This window comes from Mauremys mutica, chromosome 1 (genome assembly GCF_020497125.1).
Source record: "Mauremys mutica isolate MM-2020 ecotype Southern chromosome 1, ASM2049712v1, whole genome shotgun sequence".
NCBI lineage: Eukaryota > Metazoa > Chordata > Testudines > Geoemydidae > Mauremys > Mauremys mutica.
In genome coordinates this window covers 254,384,374-254,406,328 of record NC_059072.1, presented here as the reverse complement: position 1 = coordinate 254,406,328, position 21,955 = coordinate 254,384,374, and the positions used below count along the sequence as shown (strand labels likewise).

Here is a 21,955-nt window from a genome sequence, read left to right as displayed (position 1 = left end):
TTGGGGACCACTGCTCTAGATAGCAACCCCTTGCAAATACTGAGCGTTGTTAAGGGACAATGCCAGAACCATTGGTGCTGAGGACTCGGCTCAGAAGGGTCAAAGCCTGGGAACAGTAAAGAACAAAACTGTAGCAGTGTTTGAAAGGGGCAGCAGCTGTTTGTGGGAACCAGACTGAGGGCTTGGCTACACTTACGGTTTGCAGCGCTGGTAGTTTGCAGCGCTGGTCATCCAGCTGTGTAGGAGCAGCGCTGGTGTGTGGCCACACTCACAGCTACCAGCGCTGGTGTGTGGCCACATTTGCAGCATTTCCAGCGCTGTTGGGAGTGATGCATTATGGGCAGCTATCCCAGCATTCAAGTGGCCGCAACGTGCTTTTCAAAAGAGGGGGGTGGAGTGGGGTCTAGTGTGACAGGGAGCGGGGGGAGAGAGAGTGGATTTTTGGAGCCAACACTGTGTGTTAGCTTCCTGACTTGAAAAATCAGAACATTTTTCCGACCCCTTAGTCTTAACTCTTAATTGCAAACAGCCTGCAGGCAACAGGACTCCCCACTGTTTCCCTGCCTGCCTCTATTTGATTGTTTACAGCCAGGTACAGATGATCACAGCAAACAGGAGCTTTGTTTGTTTTTTAGATAGCAGCAGCGGCAACGGAGGAGCTCCACAGAGCTCGTTCACAACAGGGAGGAGGATCTCATTTGATTGTTCACAGATTGATCACAGCAAACAGGAGCTGATAAACAGCTCCGGTAGAAACGGAGCTCCGGAGGTTCACAACAAAACAAAGAGAGGCTGCATAACAAAACAAAGGGAGTAATTTAGTTAAAAGCATTCTGGGATATCTCCTTATTCCCTGGAGGCCAATAAAAGCGCTGGTGTGTGTCCACACTTGATGAGCAGCGCTGGATCACCAGCGCTGCAATTGCTACACCCCAACCCGGCCAGGTGTACAGCCAGCGCTGCAGCCAGGGAGTTGCAGCGCTGGATGTGCCTTGCAGGTGTGGACGGTTACTAATTGCAGCGCTGGAAAGCCTCTACCAGCGCTGCAACTTGCAAGTGTAGCCAAGCCCTGAGACAGGACCCCCTGGGCGGATTGAAGAAGTTAGGTCTGCCTAAGTTACCATTAGGGGATGGTAAAAGTTTAGGTACGATAGATGTGGGTAGACTGTTTTTAAAAATCCTTTTTCTCTAATGCTTATTACAACTGATAAAATAAACTTTGGTGATAAGAAGGCTGTCTGATCACTGTATACTGCTGGTCATGCACTCCTGAAGAAAAGAACTGTTGGTTCTGGAACTCAAGCTGAATCTGCAGCTTAGGAATAGTTGATACACAGGGTACAGTAGCCCTAGGCCCAGTCTAAGAGCGGGAGAATTGCTATATTCCACCCCAGAATAGGTAAAGGCACCAGGCCTGACATCTTAGGACAAAAGCACAGCTAGCTCTGGAACCATGACATGGTGTGTCAACTTAAAGGATCACCCTCACATCTGAAAATTGTGTACCTATTGTTGTTATAACTAACACCTAAGATCATTATAATTGATAAATGAGAAAAGAAACATAGATATATTTTCAGTTGGCTTGCTCTTTCCTTTTTGACAGTAGTTTGTGCACAATCAATTTCACTGTTTCCGTGTATTTGTCAGTAATCCCTTATTTTATGTGAGTTTTTTACATATCTACAAGGGACATATCTCTCCTATCTGTTGGGATCTCTCTCCTATCTGTTGCTGGAAAAGTCTTTGCTCATGTCCTCCTGAACTGACTGATTTCATCTGTCTGTGAAGCTAATCTACTGAGACTCAGTGCAGACATAATTTTCGATATCAGGCAAATACAAGAAAAATATATCAAACCAAACCTGAATCTGTTCAGTGTTTTCATTGATCTCACAAAAGCATTTGATACAGTCAGTAGAGAAGGATTATGGATGATCCTCAGCAAACTTGGTTGCCCAACAAAACTGGTAAAGATCATTTGTTTATTTCATGAGGGGATGCAAGGTCAGGTACTTTTTAATGGAGATATCACTGACTCCTTTCCCATTTCAAATGGAGTCAAACAAGGCTGTGTCCTTGCCCCTGTACCGTTCAACCTCTTCACTCGAGTTCTCAACCATGCTACAAACTGGTTCAACAGAGGTATATACATCAGATACAGACACGACGGCTCAGTCTTCAATCTTACGAGGTTTAAAGCAAAAACAAACATAAAAAAACTACTACTAAGTGAAGTACTCTTTGTGGATGATTGTGCCCTCCTAGCATGCACAGAGGATCGTAGATTGTGCTGCTGAAGCATCAAAATTGTTTGGCCTCACAATCAGCCTGGAAAAAACTGTGGTGTTGCACCAATCATGTTCACCACTCTGGCCATATCCCCAAGCGTATCCATTAGTGGAATCCAAGTAAAGCAAGTTGGCAGTTTTACCTACCTCAGCAGCAACATCACCAATGATGGATCTCTTGACAAAGATCACAAACAGGATGCAGAAAGCTTCTCAGGCATTAGGAAAGCTGCATAGCAAAGTCCTGAAATCCCACAACACAACCCTCTCAACAAAAATAAAACTTTACAATGCTTTTGTGCTCATATCTCTCCTCTACAGCTGGACACCATACAAATGGCATATCAAACAGCTAGAGGCCTTCCATATGCGGTCTCTGCATGCCATTATGGGGCTCTGCTCGCAGGACAAAATTACCAACCTGGAGATTCTCCAAAAGTCAAATGCCACAAGCATTGAGGCCATGCTGATAAAAGCCCAACTACGGTGGGTTGGACGACACATTAAGATGCCTGAATATCAACTCCCCAGAAAAATGTTCTGTGGAGAATTGACACAAGGACACTGGAATCAAGGCCGCCCCAGAAAGCACTACAAGGACAGCATCAAGAACAGCATATGCTCCGGTGCAATAAAACCAGATGATCTTGAGATGGCTGCATTAAATAGATCAGCGTGGCAGCACACAACACTCAGCTTTCCAAGTCTTTGAAGAGGACAGAAATAATTGATTGTTAGCTGCAAGGGAAAGGCGTCATACTACTGCTATAGCTACCAAGATGCTCACCAATGACTTTGTCTGCCGATCTGCTCACAAGCATGTGCGTCACGCTTTGGAGTTCAGAGTCACTCCAGAATCGACAAAAATAGCATGAAAATGTCATGTAGAACCGATGGACTAAACAAAGAATGAGAGAGAGGGTTTTTTTGTTTTTTTTTAAAGATAATGTTATTGTAAAAGCACAAAAATGGCCAGGGAACTAAAGGACATTTGTAGTACTTGAAACAACTTGTAATTTTTTTTAATTGATTAAATTTCAGACTGATCGTGACTAACAAATGTGGTAAACATTTCAAGTTTGACATCTTTCAGTAATTACAAAAATGAAGTCTGAGTTAACAGCTCTAAATGTAGTGTTGCTTCAGCTCTCTGCAGCTCCTGTTTACATAAGTTTAACCAACATGAAGCACTTTTGGTATAGTGACCTATATATTTTTAGTTCTCCAGAAAATAGCCCCTCAAGGATAGTATGTCCTGCTTCAACCATCTGTACTTAAAGTAAGTCTGTGTCTACGCTTCAAAAACACTGCAGTTCTTGGAATAGTTCTGACAAAGACAGAAGTTTAATTTATGATCTGAAGAATTTATCTATTTTGCATGTACAATATGGAAACATTTTCAATTCTGTTCTTTTAAAGGATTCAGTCCACCACAAAACAGCCACAGTTTAAGTATGTAATTTTTTTAAAAGATGGAAGGTCTGTTAAGCAGGAACTCTTTTAATAGCTATTATTTGTTTGTGCAAACACTTGCTTAAATTTGCGCATGTAAGAAGTCCTGTTGAAAACAATGAGACTATTCACTTGTGTACATGTTTACAAGCTTGCGGTCTCAAAGGACAGAACCAGACAGTGTGGAAAGAGAATCAATATGCACAATACAAGCAGAGTGATCAGGGGAATGCCTGGTCATGTTAGTTCTTTTATTTGTAATGTTAGCTTTGTATCCTCCACTTCATGGCACCAGTGTAAGCTTTTGAAAATGGAAACCATCCCTACAGATATGATGAGAAAGCATCTAGTGCTACTGTATTATAATTAATGGATAATAACATGAATATTTAGGAGGGATTTGAAAGTGGTTTGGCAAACAAGTTGATAAAGGGTGGTCCAAGAATAAAGAGCAACATGGAAGATGTCAGAGAGACCAGTGAAAGAAAGACGTGCAGGATACTGATGCTATTAGTGGAGCAGAGGGAGTGAGGGGAACAAGCAAAAGAGGTGGTCAGGTCAGAGGTGTAGGCAGGGGCTGTTCACTGTTGTTGTGTGTTGCTGATGAATGATATAAGGGATTTATCAGTTAGATTGAGATACTGGAAGGCAGTATGTGGTGTGGAATAAGGTTCAGGTCTGAGGGCAGGGGGAGGGGATGATGATGATTAAGGTTCTTGTTCAAACTCATCCCTAAGACAAAAATCTTTCTTTTTAAATGATGTAAGTACCTGGCATTGAATGCAAAATTACCTGTCAAACCTAAATTAAATGCAATGTTAAGTAGTAACAGGCATTTAGAAATAAAGTTTCAAAGCAGCCTGCTAGAATATTAACCATGTGATACCTAGTACAATCCATGGAAACCATATGCCTAAAATGCTGCCCAGCTATTTTGAAAATGTATCCCTTAAATGTTGTTGCCATCAATATGAGTACATTGCTTTATTCAGTTGGATAATATTTAATCAATGAGAAACTTTTTCTCGATCTAGACCAATTAATTAGACCTTTGGCTAATTAAGCCAGGTGGTTGGGTGGAAGTATCACACAGTGATATTGTCAAAATCAATAGATACCAATTTGTGTTGTGGAGCAGTCCAGAAGTGCCTATTGCCCAGCTTAAGAAAGAATTTGATCTCTCCATAGGGATTAAGAATAGCCATCCTCCTCCTTAGTGTCCTTGCCTTCTGATCTGCAAAACATTGATAATAGCCTGTCCTAGTTGTATGTTGTTGCTGGGGTGGCAAATATAGTAAGCTGCTTTTGCTATTGTGGCGGGTACAATAATTAGATGGGGTTCAGAAGGCAAAAAAAGTGGAGACTAATGAACTAACCTTGGGCATGTCCAGGGATTGAATACTGATGGACAAATTTCAAGAGTCTGAAAGATCTGGATCAGTCTCTGCAAAGTTTTGCTTTCCTTTTTCTTTGCCTCTGCCATATCTGACCTCTAAATAGTCCTGCCACAACACAACCCCAGACTTAGCTGGCCTATCTATGTCTGTCCCATGATCACCTTCCCAAGAACAGTTTTGTCACATTGTTCTTCCTTTCTTCCCATGTAATCACAGCTGTATGACCTCCCTATTCCCACTTCCCACTGAGGCAAATTACAGCCTGATCCTTATTTATGCTACGCACAATGCAATATTGATGAAAAATTCCTCTGTTCCTGTATGCTGCTCACACCTATGTTTTGAACTCTTGAACTATACCCATACACATCATAGGATATCCCTAATTCAATGAGATCCTGGAATACTGAATACTGTGTGATTCTGAAAAGTACCCATGGGACATGAGCTCACAGTGCAGGACACCAATAACAAGCACAACAGCAAAGGGAGCAAATGACAGTTTTCATCAATGGTGCAATCAGGATAGAATTTAGGAACAGGAGAAGCATCAGGGGCAGGGAGGAGGAGGAAGGAAATAGTATTTTTAAATGTATATGTAACTTCTTACCTGAACCAATGAGAACATTAAAACAAGTTCCCTTTCCTTTCGATAAACAGGAAGGCCAAGGTTAGGGCTGGTTCAGATTTTTTTCTGTGCTGCTTCATCCATGACTAGTAAGGGAAGGGCGTAGCTACCAAAAACAAAAGAAAGATAAGGCCCCCAAGGCATATGTTTTTAATTCACATTTCTAAAAAATACAGATACTTACATGTACAGGATTCTAGTATAGCATGAAAACAGGAAAGTATAACATGCACACTGTGCTGTCATAATACTATTCACTCAGACTGATTTTCTCCAATAGACTACTTTTATAACTTTGATTTTTAATATGACTGGCTCTGAGTTATGTGGATATTATGCTTTCCCTGTTGGCTGCTAGTTCATTAGTTATGGATGAAGTTTAGCATTTATTGCCAGGAGTAGTCACAGCAGTTTTTTTACTCAGTATTCTGTTTTTAGCATAAACCATTAGAGGCCACTATTGGACATACAGTGCCCTGAATGATCTGGTTTTAAATTTCTTTAACAAACTGGAATCTCTTCTCCCCTTTTTCTCTCACTCCTGTATATTTATTCTAATGTGAGTTCCTCCAGTACTTAAGGGGAGCAGATCCCCAGAACTGTTGACATTCATAAATATGCTTTTACCACAAGTTCATTGTAGATCATTTTTAGGTGGAACATTGCATGCACATCAATTGGCAACTTTAGGCTTGAATATGGATGCTTCCCGACGTACGCAAGCATTCCATTTCAGAACGCCTTGCATAACTTGAATTTTGCCTAAGTCGGGAATGTGTTAACATTACACGTGCCAAAAAAACCCAAAACCTTATGGAACTTTTTCCATAAGTGCAGATTTGCATAAGTCGGGTTTGCATAACCCAGGGAGTGTCTGTAATGCTCTAGCTGTGGTTGTAGGTACGTCTACACTTGGAGTTGGGCCTATAATTCCTAGCTTGAGGAGACTTTAGGAGACTATAATTCCTAGCTTTAGCTCTGACTGAGCGCGCGTGCTAGAAAGAGTATAGCAGAGGCAACAGCAGCTTTAGCTGCCCTGAGTATGGCCCCATCTGAGATGCTGTGCATGTAGGAGGGGTAGCTGGACCCTCACACCATTTTGCTGCTGTGGCTACACACTACAGAGCTGGTGGGGATATGTCTTTTCAAGCTGGGAATCACACACCCAGCTCATTGTAGATATACTCTGTGTGAGCTAAATTTTTTTTCTTCCCCTTTCCTTTGTTGATGTTCTAGAAGTGCTGCAGAAAGTTCTGAGCTGACAATGAGAGAGAATTGAAATGACCCAATAAGTGATTAATTATCATCATCTACTCACATTTGTATAGTGGTCTACTTGTTCAGAACACTTTATAGGCACTAACTAGTTAAAACTTACAACATACCTATGAGAGAGGTGGATAAGTATGTGTCACAGACCATAGGTGTCGACTTCTATGGCGCCAGTGAGAGCGTGACTCCCCTCTGCCCTGCCCCAACTCCACCCCTGCCCCTCCCACCCCCATTCCAACCCCTTCCCCAAAGTCCCTGCCCCTATTCCAACTCCTTCCCCGCCCCAGCCCCACCTCTTCCCCTGAGCACGCCACATTCCTGCTCCTCCCCCCTCCCTCCTGGAGCTTGCTACAGCTGTTTGGCGGTGGCAAGCGCTGGGAGGTAGGCAGAGGAGCAGGGACACCGCATGCTCAAAGGAGGGAGGAGTTGCAGTGGGGTGGGGAGCTTGGCTGCCAGTGAGTGCAGAGCACCCACTAATTTTTCCCCGTGGGTGCTCCAGCCCGGAGCACCCACGGAGTCGGCTCCTATGTCACAGACTGTCACAGTTCAGGGGTGCAAATCTAGACCATTAAGGGGTTTTCACCTTAATTCCTGCAATCCTAGGTGCCTCACAATGCTTTGCTGCTGTAGCTCCCAACCTGGGCTGCTCACAGGCAGCCTACCAGCATGCGGGTCACATCCTGAGTGTCTGTGTGCTAGACAGCTCTGGGTCAGCTGCCCTGACCCCAGCAGCCTGGCTGCAGCCCCACTACCTCATTCTGGCTTCCGCCAGCCTTGGTTACAACCAGCAGGGTGATCCCAACACACACCACAGTTCCAAATTTCCCCAAAACTATGTGCCCTGAAGTGTCAAGCTCTCTCCTGTACAGCTCAGAGATATAATAAGGTTTGTTTGTTCTAAAGATGCAAAAAATACATCACATCTTATTAACCTGACTGGGGTGAATCCATCCTTTCCTTTAAATGCAGCACTGAGTTGAATTATAGTAAAATAAAAGAAATGTATTAACAACAGGACCTCGGTTAAGTGATGCCAAGTAAAAGGAATAAAGTTAGAAGGGTTTACAAACAAATAAAAGTGAAAACAAACATCTAAAAGTCTAAACCTTAATTTAGCAAGCTCTACAGCCTTTGTTCAAGATTGTTTCTCTCATCAGTCGTCATTCTTCCCAGCCGTGGCTGGCTTTTCCTGTGTCAGGACCTTCCACAAAAGTACAAGGCATTGGCTTCCCTTGTCCTCTTAGGTGAAGGTCTTTACCTAAGTAGGATTCTCACCTATATTCAGTTCCAGGAACTTCAACCCCCCTGCCCTGGATTGAGGATCCATCTTTCTCAGCTTGCAAAAACTGTGGCCTCTCATGTCTGTCTAGTAATGGATGTCAAAGGTGGCGTCTGTCCTTGTTTATATCTCCCAGAGTTCAATTACTTTGTTTCAAGAGGTAGGATGATTTTATGCTGTTCTTCCCTTCCTGTGGGCTTTGCATCCCCTGCATGATTTCTGTGTAAATGAGGCTTGCATTGTTTCTCATTCCACCATGCTTAATTTACATAGACAGGTAGATAGCTGTGGCATTCCCTCCTGCCTGGGCAGACTGTAAAGCCTAATATCAGTGAGTATCCATAATTCCTCATGTTGTGTTTAATAATACATTTCACAATTATATTAATCACAAGCGCATCATTAGCTTTCAGAAAAGACCTCACTCCATACACTTTTATAATACAGTAATGTAGCATATAGTAGTCAGTCGATTCAGCTGCTGAACACTTAAGGTTCTTCCCCTCCCCCTACCCCATCTTTATAGACCAATAAACCTTTGAAATGGATTCTTCTGGAAAGTAAAACCCAGACTAAGCTTCTCTTTTGTGCTGGCTGTAGACTCCATGCTGTCTTCTCCCCCACTTGTTAGTGTGATGGGTCTTTGCTTAGGATAGACCCACCTGTTTAACATCTCCCCCGACACACCTGGTTTGAACACATTTTAGTTCTCATTCCAGCATATCTCTATAACTCTTAATACCCATCATGACATGTAAATATATGATGCAAGAATATTAATGATCTGTAAGTTAATAATTTTCAAATGATACCTCGTAAGCACGGCCCTACCAAATTCACAGCCCATTTTTGTAAATTTCAGTCATAACAATTTTTAAAAACTTGAATTTCACTGTTTCAGATATTTCAACCTTAAATTTCATAGTATTGTAACAAATCATGAATATGTGTTTTAATATGGCAAAATATCAACATGTAAAGCCCTCAAGTTAACAAAAGCAGAGGGTGGGGGAGTGCTGGTTTCAAATATCACTAACTGAATGTGAGCATGGAGCATTCTGAAACTGTCTGTCTTCATTCCCTGTCTCCGCTCTGAAAACACCTGTCCATGTTTAGACGTAGCTCTCTCTGCATCCATGAGTTTGTTGGAACTGTCAGACAGCGTCGAGCTAGTCTTGAGAGATGGGAGATTCTGCTTCCACTGAGTTCCAAAACTGCAGCACAGGCAAAGTATGGTCCACTTCTTTCTTGATATTTTTGTAAGCAGGAATCTCCAGCCTACAAGTCTCATCAAAGCCAGGAATTGCATTAAGCAAGGTTAAATCCATCAGTGGATTTTGGGGAGGAGGGAGAGACATTGAGGATAGGGGGAGGGATAGCTCAGTGGTTTGAGCATTGGCCTGCTAAACCAAGGTTGTGAGTTTAACCCTTGAGGGGGCCGTTGGGGGATTGGTCCTGCGTTGAGCAGGGGGGTTGAACTAGGTGACCTCCTGAGGTCCCTTCCAACCCTGACAGTCTGATTTTTTTTTTCTTTTTAAAAAAACAAAACCAAAAAAAACCTGCCAGCCTCAAGCAGGCAGCCTTGATGTGCAATAGAGGAGACAGACTGCTCCCAGCTTGCGCCCCTGAGGCAGGGAGTCAGAATTTTGTTTGCATGTTAGTCTGTATCAGCAAAAAGAACACGAGTACTTGTGGCACCTTAGAGACTAAGGGCTTGGCTACACTTGAGAGTTACAGCGCTGGTGTGTGGCCACATTTGCAGCATTTGCAGCGCTGTTGGGAGTGATGCATTATGGGCAGCTATCCCAGCGTTCAAGTGGCAGCAACGTGCTTTTCAAAAGAGGGGGGTGGGGTGTAGCGTGTGTAGTGTGACAGGGAGCGGGGGAGAGAGAGAGAGAGAGTGGATTTTTGGAGCCGACACTGTGTATTAGCTCCCTGCCTTGAAAATCAGAAAATTATCCAAACCCCTTACTCTTAATTGCAAACAGCCTGCAGACCAGATAAGCAGCACGGACTCCCTTTCTCCCCCACCCCACCCCCCGTTTCTCTCATCAAACAAACACTCAACCCCTGTGAATGAGGTAGGCAGGGGGTTATCTCATTTGATTGTTCACAGTCACTTACAGATTGATCACAGCAAACAGGAGCTGTGTTTGTTTAGATAAGCAGCTCCGGGAGCTCCGAGTTCACAACAAAACAAAGAGAGGCTGCATAACAAAACAAAAGAGAGTAATTTACTTAAAAGCATTCTGGGATATCTCCTAATACCCTGGAGGCCAATAACAGCGCTGGTGTGTGTCCACACTTGACGAGCAGCGCTGGATCACCAGCGCTGCACTCGCTACACCCCAAGCAGACCAGGTGTTCAGCCAGCGCTGCAGCCAGGGAGTTGCAGCGCTGGATGTGCCTTGCAGGTGTGGACAGTTACTAATTGCAGTGCTGGAAAGCCTCCACCAGCGCTGCAACTCTCAAGTGTAGCCAAGCCCTCTCACATTTATTTGGGCATAAGCTTTCATGGGCTGATGAAGTGGATTTTAGCCCACGAAAGCTTATGCCCAAATTTATTAGTCTCTAAGGTGCCACAAGTACTCATAGAATTTTGTTTATAAACCGAGTGATTAACAGCTGATTAAGATAAGAAAGGTCTGTTAGGATGTTTCCTAAAGTTAAATGATCTGTTCCAAGCTTGGTGAACTGCAAAAAGTAAGTAGCTGAAATGATTGAAAGTAATTGTAGATTTTTCTACAATTGTTTCAATTGTTATATTCAAGAGGTAGTAACAAAGTTACTAATATCTTTCTTTGAGAAGATAACTGATTTTTTTTTTAGACACAAGAAATGCAGTAGATCTTATCTACCGGGATGTCAGTAAAGCATTTGTTACAGTTCCACATGAGAAATTATTAAACTGGAGAAGGTGGGGATTAATATGAGAACTGAAAGGTGGATAAGGAGTTTATTAAAGGGGAGACTATAACAGGTCATACTGAAAGGTGAACTGTCAGGCTGGAAGGAAGTTACTAGTGGAGTTCCTCAGGGATCAGTCTTGGGACCAATCTTATTTAACATTTTTATTTCTGATCTTGGCACAAAAAGTGGGTGTGTGCTAATAAAATTTGCAGATGACCCAAAGTTGGGAGGTATTCCCAATAGAGAGAAGAACTGGAATACCATACAAGAAGATCTGGATGACCTTGTAAACTGGAGTAATAGAAATGGAATGAAATTTAATAGTGCAAAGTGCAAGGTCATGCATTTAGGAACTAACAAGAATTTTTGCTATAAGCGAGGGACTTATCAGTTGGAAGTGACAGAGGAGGAGAGAGACCTGGGTGTATTGGTTGGTCACAGGATGATTGAGCCCTCAACATGATGCGGACATGAAAAAGGCTAACAGGGTCCTGGAATGCATCAGGTGAAGTATTTGCATTAGAGACAGGGAAGTGTTAGTACCATTATACAAGGCACTGATAATACCTTATCTGCAGTACTGTGTGCAATTCTGGTCTCCCACATTTAAGAAAGATGAATTCAAACTGGAACAGGTGCAGAGAAGGGCTACTAGGATGATCTGAGGAATGGAAAACCTACTTTATGAGAGGAGACTCTAAGAAGTTGGCCTGTTTAGTCTAACCAAAAGAAGGCTGAGGGGAGATACGATTGCTCTCTATAAATACATCAGAGGGATAAATAGAAGAGGGAGAGGAGATATTAAAGTTAAGCACCAATGTGGACCCAGAACAAATGGCTATAAACTGGCCATCAACAAGTTTAGGTTTGAAATTAGGCAAAGGTTTCTAACCATCAGAGGAGTGACGTTCTGGAGCAGCCTCCCAAGAGGAGCAGTGGGGGCAAAACACCTAACTGGCTTCAGAACTCCGCTTGATAAGTTTATAGAGGGGATGGTAGGTGTGGGCCACAGGGATGTGCTGGCCACTGCTTTCTGCAGCTCCCATTGGCCAGGAATGGCGAACCGCAGCCACTGGGAGCTCCAGACGGCCGTGCCTGAGGATGGTCAATGTAAACAAAATGTCTCATGGCCCGCAAGCTGAAAGAATTAACACAAAACTTTTAAAGAAATATTTCTATTTTCAGGCTTCTCACATTCTCCATAAATTTGCCATATGAAATTATGATGGATTATATACAGTTAAATTCATGACGATTCACCAAAAGATTAAATTTCTGTTCAAAGATCAGGATGATGCTATACATCTTTTGGATTGTAGAGTTTGAGGTGACCAGTCACCAACATGAATCAGATTTGAAATATGAGGGTATAGTTTGCTTAAGGAGACAGCTATGCACATAGCTCTGTGGACCTGCCAGATATTTAAAGAGTTTATCTGGATCTTTTAATTTTATGCTGCAGTGACTCATTATTATTACTTATTAGAAACAATTTTGCCCTCAGATGTGTGACCTCGCTGAGAGTCTCATACCACACATCCATGGAAAGAATTTGGCCCTAAGTTATTTTCTGTCTAACCAGTTAAGTGTCATGATATCATACAGTTGTATTTATAGTTAGCACTGGGGAAATGGTTTCATTATATTTGCTTTCTACCTATATTATTTTTTTGCCACCAATATAATGAGATGTATACAAACCTAAAATTCTTTGTGTGCCATAAAAACAGTAATATTTGGGCAGAAAAAAATTAAAAAGAGAAGTAAATGCTTAAAATGGGTTCAGTAGTATGTCAAAATTACAGACCTTTGGAGGCTAGCAGCAAAATTAGCTGTCCAAAAGGATGGATACCTTTCTGCTTTTGTTCTGAGGGTTAAGATACTGTACCACTCTTAATATATAACACCCCCCCCAAGGAGTGCTAGAAAATATAAAAGGGCCTATATTGATAGAAAATGTCCAGAGGCTGAAGATGCTAGCCAAAGAAGTGATCTTATAACCTTGTACAAGACAATCAAATAGCTCACGGGAAACTTTAGCAGTACTAGAGGCCCTATTAAAGATGCAAATGGAAAGACTCTTAGTACAGAAGAATAGCAAAGGAAAAGCTGGGCAGAACGTTTTCTGACTATTTTAAATAAACTAAGCCCAAGCAAACTATTAGAAATATGTGATGCAGATCTACCACTCTAGAGCTTGATACAGATTTAGGAGATATTACTATGGAAGAAGTTAGAAAAGCCATCAGTAAGCTCAAAAATGGGGAAGCAGCTAGAGAGCAGGTCTGTCCTTACTCATACACAAAGTATGCAGCTGCGTAGGGCACTAGGAAATATGGGACACCAAATTTCCTGGTGCCCTGCGCATCTGCCTGCTGCTCCAGCCCCTATCCAGCTTTTCCCCAGGGCCCCCGCCTCTTCCCTGCCCCCGCCCCACCTCCTGCTCCTTGCCTGCCCCCCCCCGCTCCTCCCTGCAGAGGCCTGGGGCCCCACATACACACCCTGTGGGGGATGGGGGTGGGGCTGCGTAGGGCCCCAGAATAGCTAGGGAGGGCCCTGCTGGAGATAACATTACTGCAGAGATTTTCAACAAGTGATGAAACAGCCCTCCTGTCAATTGGGTAGAATATGGAATGAAGAAAAGAACCCCACCCAGTGGAAGAGATGCCTTATAGTAAAATTTCCAAAGAAGGGTGACCTTACCAACTGCAGTCACTGGAGAAGTTGCACAAAATTTTTCAAGGCACTAACAGTAATGTGATTCATCATCCTGGAATGTATCAAGAAACAAACTGTCCTCCTTAGAGAAGAACAAGTAGGTTTTAGACTACTGAGCTCATGTGAGACCATATTATTGTTAAAGCAGCAAAGAATCCTGTGGCACCTTATAGACTAACAGACATTTTGCAGCATGAGCTTTCGTGGGTGAATACCCACTTCGTCGAATTGTTCTCAGACATATGATAGAACAAAGTGAGCATAGTAAGCACCTCTTGTGATAAATTTTATAGATTTCCATAAGGCTTGTGACAGTATACACAGAGACAGTCTTTGGAAAATTAAGGCATACTATGGAATACCAGCAACAATAATTAGAATAATCAAGGATCTATATGATGATGGCAAATGTGCAGTCAGAGATGGTGACCATATCAGCCAATGGTTTGCAGAGACATCTGGAGTATGGTAAGGGTGTATTATGTCCCCATTATTATTTGCAATGGTCGTTGGCTATTCATGAGGAAAGTAACCACGGAAAGCAACCAAGGAATTGTATGGACAAATGATGATGAACAATTGGATGACCTCTTTTTTTTTTTTTGCTGATGGCATTGTCTTGCTTAGTTCAACACACCACTTTATGGAAGAAAAGACCCACCCTCTGGCAGATACAGCAGAACAAGTTGGTGTATTCATCAACAACAGGAAGACAAGATATATTGCTATCAGTGTTCCAAAAGTAACCATTCAAGTGGATGAAGAAACACTAGAAGATGTATGTCATTTTACCTGTCTAGGGAGGGAGATATGCAATGATGTCAGCAGGGATAGTCAATAGGCAGACTGTGGGCCTAATCTGGACCGCCAGACGCTTTTGAACGGACCCCAAAATCTTTTTATTTACTTAGTATTTTCATTATTGTTTGTTGTTTTTTCTGGGGTCTGGACCTTGACTATACCTCAACCAAGAAATTTGGACCTTGGAAAAAAAATGGACTACCTCTGATGGTGACTCTATGCTAGATGTCAAGCAAAGAATATCAAAACCAGCAAACAACTTCCATAAACTTGAAAAGATTTGGAAAAGTAGTATGATTAGCACTGACACAAAATTACGAATTTTTAACATCAGTATTGTCTGTCCTCCTTTACAGAGCAGAGTCATGAAAATCTATTAACAAATGTTGATAAGAAGGTAAACTCATTTCAAAGAAAATGCTTGTGGAAGATCTTGAGTCCATTAGAAAAAAGTTTCTTTTAACATCAGAAATTCTAAGGCAGACCAAACCAATCTAAAGCATCAAATATGGTAAGAAGACAACAGATGTACTTAGGACCTGATTTAAGGATGCCACCAATATAACTTCCATGGAAAGTGAAAAGGTGGACACTACCTGGAAAGTGAAAAGGAGGGACTGAATGTGTGGGAGGATAAAAAGAAAAAATTGAAGGGAGCCACTTCATCAGAAGATTTCAAGGCCAGTCCTACACTTTCTCCTGTTCATGGTAAATGACAGAGAAAGAATACTGTATTTTGCTTTTAAATTATTTCATCATTTAGATATTTAAAAAATTTTAAGGTAGTTTTGAAACTATTCTAATATTTTGTGTCTCAGCCTATCCCTTAAGAAAACTGCTTAAAAAGCTTTTAATTAATACAGTTTTTACATGGTAAAGTGTCTAAAACGTCTACAGCATTACAAAGTTCAGTGTTCAATTTAGACTTCATATTTTAAAACATGCATAACATATCATCTTAGTAACTGTTGACTCTAGAAAGTTTGCCTTAGCCAAGTGAAGGACCAAAACAACATACATCTTCACCTAATAACATTACTTCTTAGTGCTTATTATTTCTAAAGTGAACCTAACTAGATGGTTTCTACAGTGAAGCCAGAACTAGTATTATGAGTTATAGAACCATTTCCAAGGTCCAAGTCCTGAAGCATTCAAAGTAGAGCTTTATGGAGAATGCAGAACCTCATTATTCCATCATTTACAGAAGAAGGTGCAAGACAATTTCACTCTTTTGAAGCAATAATTTCCCAAGTTAACTGCCCTTGACTTTTGCCTGTTTTAGATGGTTATCAGTCCTACTTCACTGGATCAAAACATAAACTCCCAACAGAATGGAGAGGTAGAGAGCTAGATACAAGACAACTTACGGAGTTCACGTCAAGAAATTTGTTAGATACTCAAATACCACAGTGGTGGATGCGGTATAAGAACCTAAACAGGTTTTTTAAAAATTAAAAAAAAGCCAATTCTGAAGTGGTGGTGATCTTTGATGGAGAACAAATTAATAAAGTGAGACCTCTTCAGATGCAGTTGTTCAGTGTCTAGCTAGTGGTCTTGATCTTGCAGTTTGGGTTCTATAGTGTATTACCTTAAGGTATGAATTTCTTCTAATATTTTTAGTATGCTGCATAGCACCCTAGTATTTTCAATTAAATTACATAACACCCTAATGTTTTGCATCTGACCTATTTTCTTTAAGCTGAAGTTGCTGTAGAGGAGAGTTCTATTTTACCTAATTTATACCATAGTCATCCCCACGTTTTCGAGTGTTTTACAAAGCTTACATAAAGTGGATGAGTAGATTCTTGCTTCTCTTCTAGTTACTAGTACATATAAAAGGATTTATTTTAGTTGCTGTGGGCCCACGAAAGCTTATGCTCAAATAAATTTGTTAGTCTCTGAGGTGTCATAAGTACTCCTGTTCTTTTTCCAGAGCCACAAGCTGACTGGTGAGAGAAGGTTTTGTCCACTGCTCCCAAGAGTCTCATGCTTGTAGCCAATGCTTTCATTGTCTGAGGAATGCAGACATTTTAGCAGATCTTTGAGGTAGTTCAGGTCCTGCCCATTGAAACTTTTAAAGATCAGGACTCTTTATTCCCCCTGGAAACAAATCTTGCCAGTTACCTGGTTTCTAATCACCTATTCCTAAACAAGGCAAATGAGAGTAGTGATGCTGATTACCATTCCTAGTCTTCTCATAAGAAGCAAATGAAGAATGATCTCTGACTTCAGATAGCCACATGTGCTGGAAATGCCTTCTACCATCAAAGGTGCCAGGAGACTCTGGTATCTCTTGACTCATGAAGATCTGCCTTGGCAATCAGTTTGTCCGTTACCTCCAGGCATTGCAAGGCATTGTATCTGAGAATGAAATCGGGGGTCCTGAGAGAGCTCCAGCTTGCTCAGTATATAACAACTCACCTGCTTAGGAACACAGATTACTGTAAACATGTCACCCTGGTGTTCTGGTCACAGTACTGGTTCCTCATTGAATACCGCTATTATTATTTGTATAACTGTTGCCACTAGGCACCTATTCAATAACTAGGACCCCATTGTGCTAGGTGCTGGTGAAACACAGAACAAAAGGATGGTCCTTGCTCACCGAAGTGTCACTGACAAAATGTTTGTTCATCTGTGGAAAGTTTAAATACCTAGCACATTAGTATAACCAGGCAGATATGGTAAGGGCAGAGAATAACTGACATGCATTGTCAATTAACTTCCATTTGTTTTTAATTAAAAAAAAAGCAACTTGTCGATACTGAAATACACTTCATTAAATCCACATCATTTAGTTATGTAGGTCAAAAATGATGTAATCCTGTCCTCCGTTTGAAATGTCTGATCTCTGCTTTAGTGAGTTACTGTAGCAAGGCGATCTCTGTTGTTGTCAGTGTGAAGAGCAATATATGTAAGCAATACTCATGCAACAGTATAAAAGCAGCAGAAACTTTTGACATCTTAGATATGTACCAGTTATCACCACCCATACCTTGGAGAAATGTAAGGATCTTTCAAATGATGAATACATGATTGCTTCCACACGCCATAGGGGACAGTTGCTTTGTGAAACAGCATGTGCTATAAGCTCTCCCACCCTTTCCCCTGGTACATGAGATCATAAATCTTACAACAGAAGACAAAGGCGGGAGATGTCCCCATAGCATAAAGCAGAACATTCACTGAATGAAAACTTCATCCATTACTGTACACTGTCTGAGATATGTGCTTGCAGGGAAGGGAGTAAGGGGTTATTTCAGTACCCCTCAGCCATCTGGCACTGCATTATGGGATACTGGCCTTAGAAAGGTGAGACCCAGCCTAGGGTATAATTTTTGTCCAATTTACTTTCTTCTCCCTCCCTTCACTCTTCCTTCCACCCCTTCCTACCTGTAGTCTGGGAGCACTACTAATATAGTTGATTCAGTGCCTTTTTAGCTACTCTTTTTTTCTAAGTCCTGTTCTGTTCTGTCTGCTTATAATTATGCAGAGTATAGAGAATGATGCAGACTTCCTGGTGTATTTTTATTTATTTTTGGGAAGGATGGGAGATGGAGGGAGCGAATTGTCTGCTTGGTGATTTTTTGAGTTTTATACATTTATAAATTGCCTTTCAGAATACAAATAAAGTACATAAAAGAAATATGTATAAACTAATATCAGGTTATATGTATATTCAGTGAAAACAGGGTCTAATCTGCTCTGCCTATTATTAAGATTGCCCATAACTTCCTATTCTAATACCAGGTTCCAGTTGCTTATAATTTTCACAAATGTTAGTTTTTTTGGCTGAAATTTTCCATGCTTTCTGTTGAGTCTGTTTGGAAAATTTCAACCCAAATGGTTCTGCAGTTGGAGACCTAGATTAGGGGGAAATCAGTTGTTCTGTCAATGTTTAAAAAATATTCTATCAGCCTTTTATTTGAAAAACTCTAGCACCACCAAGGTTTGGAGCAGTGACTTGGAATTTGGCAAATGGGTGGCCTATGCTATCCCTGTGAAAATCCATTCAAATTTGGCTACTTTATTAGCCTATAAAAATTGCAGTTCATATATGCTCAGCGTAGATTTGCTACAGCTTCTCAAACTTGTGTTTGTCATGTACTTTTGACCATCTTACATGCCCTCTGCCTATTGATCCATCTTTCACTGGACTTAGTCTAAATTCCAAACCTCTGAGCCATTTCAAACAGCTGCCATTTTTTAAATAAAATTGCTTAAGAAATGTATGTATTTTTCCAGATTATGTGGAATTTCCTCCTCAAAATCACACTGTTAGTATTGAGTCTTGGACCAGTGGCATGTGTAAGGTCTGATATCTTGCAAATCTTCAGAGCCATTAGGAGGAACATTGTTATGATTATTAGTATTTCCAGTTGTTGTTTGTTTTGTTTTTGTGCCCACACATGATTTCCAAGAAGAAATGGTAAATTTTACACAGCCCCAGCTACTGCAGTAATAGACAGTTAATGAAAATTCTCTTGTAGTTCAAGTATTAAACCCTGCTACAGTGTTTTGTATCTGAAAGTCTGCGGGTGAATATTCAGCAAAAAATAGATGCCCTGCATGGTGTATTGTCTGTAGAATTTTAAGACAAGAAGTTTGATTTGAATATTATGTTCTTATGTTCTTAATAGAAATGTTATTGCTTTGAAAAACAGGGAAAGTGGGTTTCCTCCAAAATAGAAAAAGAAACAAACTCCAACTGTTACAATACAAAATTGTAAACTGATAGTGGCCATACTTTTGAGATGTCCAATCTGAAAGCTATGTATGAGTGGTCCCTGTGGCTCCATGCAGGATTTGCATGTGCAGAACAGCTTGCAGGATCAGGGCCTTAGAGTGGATGCAGGAGCAACCCTGAGGTTCCTTGACTCTGATCTACTGGCATGTGTTGTGGAGATGACTCACTTGATCCTCAGCATCCTGGAGTGCGTCCTGTTGTTAGAACCCTCAGGTGTTTAGTGAGAGAGTTAGCCATGTGTGGTATAGTGAACCACATGGCCTCAGGCATTAACAGAATTTTCTTATCCATTTAATAATTAAATGAATTAACATTCCGAATCTGACCTAATGGGATATCAGCATTCCCTAGGTGGAGCATATAGGTTAAAAAAGTAAGAATACTAATCAAAAATGTAAAGCATCATGAACCCCAAAATAAGCTACAGCTGATTATTTGAATGTTTGCATATTTTGTGAGAGTTCATGTACTGGTAAATTTACAGGGCTAGAATCCACCTCAGATAGAGTGGATTGGTCAAGCTTATGAGTTAAATGCTCAAAAGCTGTATGTACCAGTGATACAGTTATCCTAAACCAGAAATATGAGTTAAAGGCTGCTTGTCTTGGTTCTGGGAAGCTCAGGGGCAGCGGAAGCCTTTCTGTGGTTAAAAAAAAAAATCTGTTTTGGTTGATACATATGTTGTAAGGTTTTCCTTTGTTAGTTATTGTTTCTTTCCTTTCTCATTACTTTTGGAAGCCTAGTTCCACTTTTTGGCTCTGATAAATATGTAGCTCGCACTTTTGGCCAACTTGCAGTGAGGAAAAGGAGGATGGGATACTAAAACCTATAATAGAATCATAGAATATCAGGGTTGGAAGGGACCTCAGGAGATGATCTAGTGCAACCCCCTGCTCAAAGCAGGACCAATCCCCAACTAAATCATCCCAGCCAGGGCTTTGTCAAGCCTGACCTTAAAAAGCCTCTAAGGAAGGAGATTCCACCACCTCCCTAGGTAACCCATTCCAGTGATTCATCACCCTCCTAGTGAAAAAGTTTTTCCTAATATTCAACCTAAACCACCTCCACTGCAACTTGAGACCATTTCTCTTTGTTCTGTCATCTGCTACCACTGAGAACAGTCTAGCTCCATCCTCTTTGGAACCCCCTTTCAGGTAGTTGAAAGCAGCTATCAAATCCCCCCTCATTCTTCTCTTCTGCAGACTAAATAATCCCAGTTCCCTCAGCCTCTCAAGTCATGTGCTCCGGCCCCCTAATCATTTTTGTTGCCCTCTGCTGGACTCTTTTTCCAATTTTACCACATCCTTCTTGTAGTATGGGGCCCAAAACTGGACACATTATTCCAGATGAGGCCTAATCAATGTCGAATAGAGGAGAATGATCACGTCCCTCGTCATGCTGGCAATGCCCCTACTTATACAGCCCAAAATTCTGTTAGTAAATTAATAGTAAATATTAATTCAGGAGACCACAGTTAATGACTGAAATTTTCATCCACCATAACACACAATATTTATCTGTATTGAATGTAGCTAACAATATGTAACTCATTTATGATAAACCATCAGTGCTAAATAAGCAAGAAATATTTCCATATCATTTTACAAACCTAGAATAAAAAAGCACCATCATTGCAATATGACAATAAACAAACCACGATCATATGTAATTTTTACAAGCACAGCATGCAGAGCTTCCTACAAACTATATAATTCTGCATCAATTTATATTTGTTTTCTTTAAATTAATTATTGCTGTGTTCTGCTACAGTATATATTATAGCATATACAAGTTGCTAAATATACCAAAAAAATAGCAATTCAAGTCAGTCTATCTTGTACTTGCCTGTCATTTTCATTCTGTTGTGATTGGCTGGCAGTCAAGTGCTGGCATCACACAATTGGTTTTGATAGGAAATCACCAGAGCAGATCTCTTTATTTGTACTCCGTGACTGTCGCACAGGAAGCTAAACAGAGCAGAAAAACAAAGCTCATCTTTACACAAGGATTCAAGTGTGATCTTTCTCACAGATGTTTCCATTTCAAAGAAGTGCATCTTATCTTACCTTTGTAGTGTATGAGTTTGAGCTCTTAGATGCCTTAAGGATTTTTTGCCTTGGTGAATATAACAATTGCCCTAAGAGAAGATTTCTAACATGGACGACTATGAGAATTTCAGATGGAAGGACTAATGTAATGCATGGATCATAAAAGATTGAGTTTTTGAAGAGATTAAGACACAAGTAAAATAAGAAGCCAGTCCAGAAAAGGAATAAGAAAACGGATGCAAAAGGAAAATGTTTTTGTTTTTATCCAGGAATAGTGATACTGAAAACTATATGAAAGATGGATTATATTGGCAACAAATCCTGAAAAATCAAAGGGGTTTATATTCCACTGAAATAATAATTGTTCAGGGTATGTGAAACCTTGCCTCTTGTGGATAAGCACAATTTACGG

At 41.0% G+C, this 21,955-nt stretch overlaps 1 protein-coding gene across 1 annotated transcript in view; it reads left to right on the top strand.

Moving 5' to 3' along the window:
* MCF2L (MCF.2 cell line derived transforming sequence like) overlaps positions 1–21,955 on the top strand; it is a 251,780-nt gene that overhangs the window by 175,712 nt on the left and 54,113 nt on the right. The window lies entirely within an intron of this gene.